Source organism: Molossus molossus, unplaced genomic scaffold, assembly GCF_014108415.1.
Source record: "Molossus molossus isolate mMolMol1 unplaced genomic scaffold, mMolMol1.p scaffold_m16_p_3, whole genome shotgun sequence".
NCBI classification, from domain to species: Eukaryota; Metazoa; Chordata; class Mammalia; order Chiroptera; family Molossidae; genus Molossus; species Molossus molossus.
The window spans coordinates 6,448,002-6,460,641 of record NW_023425366.1 but is presented as its reverse complement, the minus strand read 5'-3'; positions in this window follow the sequence as shown (position 1 = coordinate 6,460,641).

Genomic DNA, 12,640 nt, shown 5'->3' with positions numbered 1-12,640 from the left:
TTCTGAGCACTAGGACTTTCTCAGATACATTAATTAAAGATATTGTCTCCCATTTTGGGGCTTTTAAAAGAAGTCATTTTATTGATAGTGTCCTTTCATGTATAGGTTTTTCATTTAATGAAATCTAATTTACATAGTTTTTTGTCCCTGTGATTTTAGTGTCATTTTTTTTTTAAATTGCCTAATTCAAGGTCATGAAGATTTTAGCCTATATTTTCCTCTAACACTTTAAGAGTTTTAGCCCTTTTATTTACAGCCATGGTCCACTTTGTCACTTTATGCACATGGCGTGAAGTAGAACTCCTCTTCATTCGCTTGCAAGTGGATATCCAGTCATCCCAGCAGCCCTCCGGTGGAATGTTCTCGTCACTCCTGTGGACAATCAGTTTACTGTAAATGTAAGAGCTTATTTCTGGCTTTCAGTTTTGCATTAATCAACAATGTGTATCTTTATGACAAAACGATTCTGTCTAGATGACTGTAGTTTTGTAGTAAATTTCAAAGTTGGAAATTATGAATCTTCCAGATTTGTTCTTCCTTTTCAAGACTGCTTTTGCCATTTTGGTCCCTCGTCATTCAATATACATTTTTGGATCAGCTTGTCAATTTCTGCTTATGGCGTCTGGGGTTTTGACAAGGACTGTGCTGCATCTATAGCTCAGTTGGAAGAGTATTGCCATCTTAACAATATTAAGTTTCCCAATGCACCAACAGGATTTATTTAAGACTTCATTGATTTTTTTCAATGATATTTTGTAGTTTTGTAGGGTACAAGGGCTGTCTGTACTTTGTTTAAAATCAACCCTAAATATACTTGGATGTTTTTAAAAGAAATTGTTTCCTCAATTTTATTTCCAGATTAGTCATCGCTAGTGTAAAAAATACAATGGATTTTTGTTTACATTTTTGTATACTGATATTATATTCTTCAACTTGGCTGAATTGATTTACAGTTACTTTTTTTTCTAGTTTCCTATGTACAAGATCATGACATCTTCAAAGAGAGATGATTTCTCTCACTCTTCTCTAATCGGGGTGGCTTTTATTGATCTACAAAAAAGCTTTCAATCTTCTACCGTTAAGTGTGACATTAACTACAGGTTCGTCATAGACGGTCTTACCAGGCTGGGAGGTTCTCTTCTAGTCCTGGTTTACCAGGTGCTTTATCATGAAAATGTGAGGAATTGTGTCAAATGCTTTCTCTGCATCTATTCAGAAGATTGTTTTTCATCTTTTATTCTATTAATTTACATTAATTGATTTTTAAATCAATCAAACTGACCTTCCATTCCTAGAATAAATCCCACTTGGTCGTGGTGTATGGTGCTTTTTATGCAGTGAGACGGATTTGATGATATTTTGTTAAGAATTTTTGCATCTATATTCATAAGGAACATTGGTCTATGGTTTTCTCTTCTTATGATGTCTTTGCCTGGTTCTAGTGTCAAAGTAATACTAGTATCATTGAATTACTGGGGTAGTATTTTCTCCCATTCTATATTTTGGAAGAGTTTGTAAAACATTGGTGTTAACTTCATTAAGTGATTGATAGTGTCAAACTCCATGTTACCGCAGCATATCAATTTGACTCCTTTTTGCCCTTACTGAAGAGCCTCAGTAAGCTGTAACACTCAGTAAGCTGTGATACCTGGTGTTACACACAGACCGTGTGAGTGAGAACGCCTGGGGTGCTCAGCTACTCTAATTGGTGCCATCAGGCTGAGACCTGGTGAGCTCCCAGGCAGGTCACTGTGCTCTCGCCATTAGCTGCAGAAGGAACATTGTGGGTGGTCACCACTGGTTTTGTTTCCCAAATTCACTAAGTGTCAAAGGTATACCATTTGTCTTTAAAGGATTCTTGAGGCCCAAGGAGCCTTAGTCCACAGACTGAGAGGTCCTAGTTTGATTCCTGGTCAGGGCACATACCCGGGTTGTGGGCTCCATTCCCAGTAGGGGGCGTGCAGGAGGCAGCTGATCGATGTTTCTCACATTGATGTTTCTACCTCTCTCTTCCTTCAATCTCTCTAAAAAAAAAAAGAAAGAAAAATTAATGAAAACATATTAAAGTAAAATAAAAAAATTTTCTTGTTGGGTTCTCAAGCAGACCATAGAATTTCCATAAGGAGTATAGATGTTATTTTTTCAATCATGAATAAGGATTTGGAAAAGAGTATGAGAAGAAGGGGAGTAAACATGCAGGAGTGGGAGGAGAGGGTCAGGCTTGGGGTGAAAGGAGAGAAGGGAAATTGAGCGCAGGAAGAGACACAAGAAGGTAGCAACCAGCGCAAGCATAATAATAAAGCAGAGATGGGAAGCTTAGGAAAAAAATTAAAACTAAGGATGAATTTAGCAGTAGCAGGTTTTGCAAGTCTAGAGAAAACATCTACGGAGGACAGAGGAACTAACATTTACATCATGTACTGAGACCGAAGAAATGATTAGAATGAACTGTGCCAGATTCCGTCACACTGCTAAACCCTTAGGTCCACTATTAAGAATATATTGTGCCCCTGCACCTCCATCCTCTCCTTTTACAGATCAAAAGACGGAAGTTCAGGAACGTTAGTAACTTCCCCTAAGCTACACTGTCCCAAAGTCAGAGAAGACATTAAGCCCATGTCTGCACAACACCCAAGTCCGTGGTGTTCAGAATTTTGCCAGCGGTTCTCCACAGGGTTACTGTCACCCCATAGAGAGTAGTTTGCGAATTTTCAAGGGCTTAGTTTTTATCACCATGATGGGAAGGCACTGTTGATATTCAGGGCAGAAAATCACAGTACAGCTCTGCCGGTGTGGCTCAGTGGACTGAGCATCGTCCCATGGACTGAGAGGTCCGGGTTCAATTCCCAGTCAGGGCACATGCCTAGGTTGCGGGCCTGATCCCCAGTAGGGGGCGTGCAGGAGGCAGCCGACTGATGTTTCTATCTCTCTTCCTCTCTCTGTAAAAATATAATTAAGTACATTTTACAAAAGGAAACCACAATGCAGATGTTTCTGTGGCATCACCAATTCACCACACCTCTAGTAGTTTTTGATCACAGTCCCCAACTAATGACGATCCAGTTGAAAGAATATGACTATTTTATTATGTTTTCTAGAGCAGTATCTCAGTCAACTAGAGCTACCATAACAAATAAGACTTGGTGGCTTAAACAACAGAAATTTATTTTTGCGCATTTCCAGAGGCTAGATAGAAGTCCAAGGTCAAGGTCCCAGCGTGGTCAGTTTCTGGTGAGGACGTCTTTCCTACCTTGTAAGTGGTCACCTTCTCACTGTGTCCTCACGCAGTGGGGAGAGAGCAATCTCTCTCTCTCCTCTTTTTAGACATCCATCAATCTTCCCAGAATAGGACCCAACTTTTATGACCTCATTTAAACTCAGGTACCTTCTAAAGGCCATATCTTCAAATATAGTCACGTTGGAGGTTAGGGCTTCAACATACAAATTTGAAGAGGATACAATTCAGTGCATAGCAGATAGTCATCGTTGAGCATCTAGATATTAAAATGCATGCTTTATAATACAGTTCTTTTTTCTTTACTTCTCTTTTGTATTATTGTTAGATGTCTTGTATTATTTTTAAGTGTGTGTGTGTGTATAGATACATTTCTTTTCAAGATAATAAAGGCTAAATTTAACATCATTGTTATAAAAAGGAACATATGGGCATGATCAGTCTGTTACAAAGTGATGCCTAACTAAGTCCTGAGTGTTTTGTATCTATGATCATCATTTATTTTCATTAAAATCCTGGTAAGGTGGGTGCTATTTTCTTTATTTTATAAGCGAGAATTGAGAGTCTTCAGATTTGGCACGTACTCAAGAACAGAGATCTACTGTGTGGCATAATCACCATCCAGCCCAGGTCTGTATGGTCCCTCAGCCTGCACTTGTTCTACAATGTGGATCTGCCTCAGTTCTTACTGAATGGAAGGCAGTCAGAGACACAGGCTTGGCGATGTCTGCGGTCACCCTCTGTGGGAGGAGCCACTGATGTTTCAAACACAACTCTCATAAGGCCTGACCCATGTGGCTCAGTGGGAGGAGCATTATCCTATGTACCAAGAGTTCGCCAGTTCTATTCCCGTCAGGGTGCATGCCTGGGTTTCAGGCTCAACCCCCAGTAGGGGGTGTGCAGGAGGCAGTCCATTGATGCTTCTCTCTCAGTGATGTTTCTATATCTCTCTCCCTCTCCCTTCATCTCTCTCTAAAAAATCAATAGAAACATTTTTTGAAATCTCTCACAAGAATAAACTGTTTATGGGTTTTGATTCTAAGTAGCTATGACTGTTTCATATAAGTTTTTAGTAAACTTTAGTTACAGTCTTAAGCACTAAGTACTATATTACTAAGTTATTATTCCCAATAACTTTTTTTTAGGAATTTGTACTGTGGACTGAACAATGGGAAATACCCATTGGCATGACACATTTAAGCAAATTAGACATGGGTCGTATTTTTAAATGTTCTTAAATTCTACTTTTGTGACCTGCAAAAGTTAGTATCCTAAGGTACAAAAGTGAGTCTGTTTCAGAACTACAGTGACAACCTAATAAGTTATTCAACATAAAGTAAGTATTGGGCGACATAGGATCTACACTCCGCTCATGAGTTGTAAAATTCTTCGTGCTCAGAAAATTAGTGGACTGTCTTCTCTCACCTCTACTGATTTTCAGTCAGCGTAATTGATGAGCAGCTGCTATATAATTATTTTAAAGCTATGATTCACAGGCCAGCACAGAAATAGAATTCAAAAATCATTGATTGAATATTTTCTATCATAAGCAGACCAATCAATGTCGCTCTGACCATTTTAGCGTCTACCTCAGGAAGTCACTTCTGTGCCGTTTTTCTCTTTAAAAAAATCTAGATTGCTTTGCACCCTCCCCTCAAAGTGCAAGGGTTTAGTTACATTTTTCTGCCTTTGGCATGTGGACATCCACACATTTCAATATCAAATACACACTGAGCGGATCATTTCTTTCTGCATCATTGAAAAAGCATGAAACTTTTGTGACTTGAGGCAGTGACACTGTAGACACAAACACGGATGGTGCTCTCCACTCGGCCACGGAGAAGGAGAGCCTGGCTCAGAGATGCTTCTTCACAGACACTCGTGGGAGGGGAGATGGGGTCAGGTGGTTTCCGGGTGACCTTTGACCGAATTCGTATAAGCTCATTTTAGAGGCCGGTATTTTCTGTTACGGGTTCTTTCACGAGGAAAGAGACTATAGTGTTGTTTCCGTAACGGGTTCACATGTCAGTATGCAATTCTTCACACTATCAGGTATCTTTAGCATAAACCATGGATGCTGGTATTGGTTGAAACCCTTTGAAGGTGGACAATGAGAGATGTTTGAAAATCCTAACGAGGGAGAAAGTTGAAATTGTGTAAATAATGACCTCTAAGCGTGTACAAATATGTTACCAAAAGGATATAACAAAGAAGGAAACCAAGTTCAAAAGTAAACTACAGATAGTTGTTAGGAACAAAAAGAAATCTTATAAAATGTTATTTTATACAGGGCCAAATGTATGGAAATCTGCTTAAATAGAAATAAATGCAGTGAAATGTGATCTTACATGGAGATGAACTGGATTTTTTGCATCATTGGCTTAGAACGATTTAGTTAGAAATTGATTTAGATGTAGTTACACATTTCTATTCCTAACCAGGCTCCTTACTCAGCTGTACTGACTGTATCTTAAAGGCCCACTTCTCTGTTCTCCATGGGTACTTCCTTTGTGTGGCACATGGCCAGCTCGTGTTCCTCAGGAGGAGATTATTACACAAATATTGCAAAATATCCTCCCCACGTAAAGTTTAAACAGTAACATGAACACATATATCAATCACATGCACACATTGAAGAGATTTTTTTTAAAAATCCCTCCCCTTAGGTCAAAAATAATGTCAGAGAATTTTCAAAAACAAAACCTGGAATGCCTCAGCTAAAATTTTCCAAGATAATAAGAAAATAGATGTTACAGTTAAAACAAACTTCTTGCTTTATTGGCTGAATTAGGTTCATTTCCAGTAGGTATTGCTAACTCTTATTTTGGAGGCCGAGGAAGACTAAGCAGTTTCTGGACAGCAAAGCCTGGGGAGGCTTCGGTTTCACGGGGGGGGGGGGGGGGGGGGATGAATGGCTGGGAGTCGCTCTGTGCTCTGGAGTTGGAGCCGTGACTCCCTGTGCAGCAGCGGGAACGCGCTGCATTAGGAAGTCAGTTATGCTGTTAGCACAGGCACCGAGCTGCCCAAATACCGGGGGGAAGACCAGGGTGTCCCCACCAGGGCAGGGACCAGAATCACCGCAAAGCACCACGAACTCTTCAGTGCGCTCCAGAGTCGCGTCGCTGTGCTAATGAGCTGGCTGCAATTTTTAAGAGCGTCTGGTTTGGGAGGCAGTTTCATAAACTCTGTTCTAATGGGGTCATCTATTAATTTGCCTGAAGATCATTTCTCATGACAAGACCGTAACACATTTCATCGAATGCGTCTTTAAGCAACAGCGTCTGGAAGTGTGTTATTTTTTAATTTCCCAAATGTTTCCTTTGTGCATTGCGCCAAATTGGTTCCCGTTAATCATTTTCTCTTTGGGTTCCGATGACTAGAACTGTAACTTCAAGGAGGTTTTCGGTCACTATTGTTTTGGTCACTGAGAATGTGGGGCTGTTATGTCTACTGCTTTCAGTTTTTCCATTTTTGCATCCGTGTTCCGATCCTACGGTCCATGGAAGCTTTGCTTGGTCGCCTCATTTGGAAGGCTCCCGTCTCTAAGCGTATTACTATCTTTTTCTTTCACTTTTCTTTGATGCACTTATTACGGTATTTATTTATTTATTCCTCACCTGAGGACATTTTTCCATCCATTTTCAGAGAGAGTGGGAGGGAGGGAGGGAGAGAGATATATCAGTTGGTTGCCTCCTGCACCACCCGACCAAGGCTGGGGACGACGGAACCACAACTGAGGCATGTGCCCTTGACCAGAATCGAACCAGTGACCCTTTGGTCCAAGGGCTGATGTTCTAATCGCTGAGCCAAACCGGCCAGGGCTTACCTTATTTGTTTTTAATTTTTTTTCCTCTCAGTGGTGATTAAGCTTAATAAGGACAAGGACTTGGTTAGGGTTGTTTCTCTGGAGTCGAGACTAGTGTTTGGCATACCGCAGGTGCTCAATAAATATTTGTTGGGAAATGAATGAAATGATAAGAGCTGAACACATCACATTCACTGCAATGCACCTGCTCACTCTTCAGGACCTCGCCGTCCCCAGCACCGTCACCGTGGGTCCGCATCTGTCTTGTGAGTTATCCTCATGGCTGTGTTCTGCAATTAACAGTGTCCCAGTCCAGGTGTTTACTGCTATCACACAGCCTCTTCAACACTTCTTCATGATTCTCTTTGGCTCCACTCGGTCTTCATTTTAGTTTGTCTCTTCAATACTGCTGGTCATCTTTCAAAAGTGAATAATGAACCATGTCACTACTCCAAGCTCACCTGTCACTAGCCCCACACCCTCAAAATGGTGCATATGACTTCCACGTGGGCCAATGCCTGGACACGGAGATGATGGTTAGAACTCCTATTATTATTTTGGAAATACTAAATGATACCCATTAAAATGTAAACCAGGATTATACCTTGTCTCATCAATACATTTCTTTGAGGATCATTCTGATTAAAGTGAAAATACGAGTGCTGTACAGGTGTTGATACACCAGACTGACTGCCTTGCTCCTCACTGCAACAGGTTGAAGACATCTGCCTGTCAATGCCCATCAACAGGTACAGTACTACCAATCAGACGCCAGCATCACAAAGAATGTGGTAGACAATTATGTACTAAACAGAAGCACTATTTATCCATACACAGTTAACTGGCAGGAAAAATTAAGTTCCAGAGTAACATCTTTAATAAAATCTCATTTTGTTAAGGAGAGAGACATGGGGGTGAGAGGGGGTGCATGCTATAAAGGTATATTTGAGCTTTAAACATCACTTCCTAGTTAAATAATAAAAATAGTGAAATGTTTGTATGTGACCAGTGTCTCTTAAGTTAAACCTATAACTTCTTGCTCTATATGCATATATATATATATATATATATATATATATATATATATATATGCTTTAAAAATACAGGAAGTGTAGAATTTGAGATGTTGAAAGGACTTCATAGTATATGCTTTTTTCCTTTGTATTGGTGAGAGAACTGAGGTTGTAGAGAAATTAAGTCACTTAATAAAAGTCACAGAATATGTTAAGGGTGGAATTCAGGACAGATTTCCACCACATGACACTTCTGAGACTGAAATCTTTCCAGTGAGACCGACTGCCTCGCAAGGAGGAAATCTACTTCTTATCTGGGCTTGATTTTGCTGAACTGTTGTTGATCACCATGGCATTTGTACGCAGAACCAGAGAATACTTTACTTTGTCAAGAATAAAAGTAGGACCAAAAAGGCCAAAATGATTAGATTTATATTGATTTAATTTGAAGAAGGAATTACACTTTTTTATTCAAGTGTAATATAAAAAAATTACAATTAGATAAGATAAAACATTTTAATAAACTTGAACACATGATCACACAGAAACATTTCAAAGTTAAACACTAAGTTCATAATGTAAAAAAAAAAAAAAAAAAGTGCCTAAACTGATGTTTTAAATGAGACAGGATATTTTTATGACTGTCCGGGCAGGTAAGTCAATAAGCCTCTGATATTTCTGATTGATTATCACCCGGTAGTAAAGCTGAGATTTCTGGTTCACCTATAATGCATACTGTCTAGACACTAGCTCAACTTACAGTGTCAGAAATGCCTTTTTGTTTTTATTTTTGTACATGGGACACATGTGGACCTGGACAAAACACAGGCTGGATGAACTGTTTCAGTCGTTATATGTTCTCCTGGACTCCTCCGCCAGCATTAACAGCTAGATTTCGAATAGTTCCTGACTTATTTAGAGCTTTGCAACTGCATTTTTTATCAGGAAAAATATATGACTTCTCACATGGTAGGAGGTTTTGATGACAGAATATTGAAAAACAAAGCCATCACTGTTGCCTTGGTAAAAAGTAAGGATGGGCAAAGGCAAGCCAAACATTTCGGCTGAGCCGCGGTGCCGACCGGTGTTGCTCGACATGTCCTCTCCAGAGCACCTGTTGTTCAGAATCAGTAACCGTGCTCATCAGAAAACCGGTCAGGAGGACATTGTTTAGTCCAATGTTAGGGACAGCCAGATTTCCCCAGGCATTTAGATCGCAGAGTCTGACCAAATAGCTTATCCAATTACTGCTAATCTTATGCCATGTTTGAATTGCATTGTTTCTTTATTAGAAAATCCCTCAAGACTAGTGTGAGTTGAGCATTGGAAAGTGCTGATATATTCGGTGTACTACATGCAATTTAGGGGTCTGGCCAATAGGCAATAGTGAAAAGCGATAGTCAGGGGAAGCACTGGAGGAGGCGCAAGCCACAGACTTGGTGCCCTAATTACTTAAGTCCTTGGGGACTGCCCAAGCGAGGTCAACTCTCCACACACAAATGCCACAGATACCAGCCATAAGTAGATTACAGTCTAGCAAGGAATATACATAAAGTGCATTCCATGATAAACAAACTTGAGTTTAGGGTTATGTTTAAAACAGATTAGCTTTTATAATCATGAAGAAAAGAGATATTATAGAATAACTGAACTAAGTTGAATAGAATGCATATCATTAAATGAGTGAATATTGGTAAAGTACTTTGACCAGTGTCAGGCACATAGAAAGTGCCGTACAAATGGTTGTGAAAATAACGTGATGGGAGGAAGGACGAGAGATCAAAATAGCTTTTAAATACATACACAGAGATGTATTGTGAAATCCAAATTGTATATATATTAAATTATTTACTTATCTTTTCTCTCATTTGAGGTTTTAAGTAATTTATTATTTCCACTATGATTTGTTTTCTCCTATAATTGAAAATATGATATTCAAATACTCATCTCAGACCTTCTTTATTTTTGAATAAATAATAGAGCTGAGATAAATGCTTGTAAACTCACAATATTTTGAGCACCCTGGTTGCTTGGTGACAGAGTAGTTAGTTCATATTTTGTGAAAACTTACTGCTATAATTAATTTATTAAATAAATGTACAGATACATCTTTATATAAGTGTTTAGTAGATATCTACACAGAACCTACTTTTGTCTTGCTCTGAACCCACTAAGTTGACCACAAAATACAGAGCTTCTTCTCATAAGATTAGTGAAACAAACTCTGGTATAGTAAGAAAAAAATATTGACCTTTAACTTTCTAAATTGTAGTTAAAATATTTTTTGGTACCAAATTTCTACAAGTTTGTGTATTCTCATTCACTATTTTGACGTATTCTACAACTGAAGCATTGATTAAGTGTTAAATAATGCATTAAATTAGGTTCTAAGAATCTCAGCATCTATTCACTCACTTTTCTATGTCTATATCTGATTATTCCAAAGGAATAAATGTTTCTATGGTCTTAAAAGTATGAACTACAGTTAGCTAGTTGTCGAACTAGCTTATGTTTACCCTAATAGTCACAGACACTGATGTGAAATATTAAGTATAGTCTGGTCTCAATTCAAAAGAAACATTCTAAAAAATTAAATGTAAAAAGAATGTTAAGAATTATCATTTAAAATCTCCCATGACTAGATCAATTTATGGGTACTATATTAAGAATTTTGATATTGAATTTAGTCCTTTTTGATTGGTCACTTTGTTGCAAGGATATATAACTTCTGGAGTAGAGTATTTTACATTATCAATACCTTTTGAAGATGTAGAGTTAATTTGCTCCCAGAATGCATGATCATTAACACAAGAGAATCTTTAATTAGAAATTGAAGACCAGCATTGTTTTCTAAAGAAAAGGTCACTTTTCACACTTGAATATAAAGTAACTCAGCTCTCCTAATGAAACCTGGGAGTATAAACAGTGTCCAATTAACTTACAATCTAAAACAGGATAATTGTTCTCAGCATCTTCAGCTGTTGAGATGTGATTCTGCTCTTAACTCAGCACACACCTCTCCACACCCATAATCTTCCTGTAAGAGCCAGATTCTTCTTACTGCCTTGGGTGGTAAGGATCTCTGCTTAATTAATGGACCCCTCTGGCCTCCGGGTTTTTGGTTTTGACCTATTTCTCCAACTAGCTTATTGTGTTCATTTCTCATTTTCCCTTTCCCAGCTTCTTATATGTATACATCACATATACATGCATTATATTCATTATGTCTGGATTTTTTTAAATCTGTGAAAAAAGTATCTTAAAAGGTCTGTTTGTAATTACTTCTTCATCGTATTTGGCATGACATTTTTCAGAGATTATAATTCTACCCAGTTGAAGAAGGTGTTTTAGAATGGTTTCCGGAAGGATGACACTCTCAGAAAGATTGCAATCTACAGTTAATGGCCACCAAACGAGGAAAGGCATCAGTCCCAGAGGAGATGACACAATATCACTGAGGATCAGAAAAACTTGGACAACACAGCAGTAAGAGACTGGGCAAGAAACACATTTGTCTTGGCCAACTTGTTTAGATTCTCTCTGGTGTCTAAGGGGAAATGGGAGTTTATGTCGGAGCACACTGTACGTTCCTTGTTCAGTGTGTATGTTCACGGGTAAATTCATGTGTAGTAAAAGAATTACAGAATGTTGGCTCCGTCATCCTCGCTTAACAGAGATCAGGTTTCAGCCCAGTTATGAGATACATGCTCAAGGGACTCAAGGGATGTCCAACCTCACTTTTATTACCTCATAGTTCTGGTGACTAAAGCAAATAAAACTCAGAACAGCAGAATAAAAGTATTGATATTAGTTGGGGTGTGCTGCATATTGTCCTTAGCAATATGTGACCCAGTTTGTGGGTAAGTGTGCCAGCAGAATTAAATTAAAGATAAATTTGTTGTTAGAGCACAACTATATCCTCCAAGGTTAAAAAAAGTGGTGGTGATATTGTGGTGGAAAATAATGGATTTTCTTATTTGTAAATGGCTTTTACCCAGGAAATCAATACCTTTGAAACCACAATCATTCTTCATGGGAATGATGCATCCTCAATAGTGATTATCTGAGTAATATTATTTTCAAATCCCCATTTGGCCAAATAAAAATAAATATCTAGATTGTAATATAGTTTGTTTTATGTAATTTCTTAGAATGAAGCAATTTATATTTGATAATATATAAACCAAATGAAAATAGTCCCCAATAAATTCTAGTTTATCATCTTTGGATTCTTCTGAATCTCAGTTTTGAGTAGGGAATTTTTATAAATGTAATAATAATTTTGATTATAACATTAAATATATAAGTAGATGATAATTACGTATCTATATCATAATGTGTCATAGCAGTTAAAAGCACTTTATCTAGGACAAGTAGAAGATACAAAATAAATAGATGTTACAATTAATTTTTACAACTTGATAATAGAAACTCATTTATTTGAAAATGCAGAGTTGTAAGAATATTCAACTCTCATGGAAAACTCCAAGTGTATTTGTTCACAGATCAGAGGATAGGTCATTCCAAAGGGAATTCCCGAGTGTGTGACAAGGTCATCATTTCCTGAAGTTCCACAGAATATTAGTC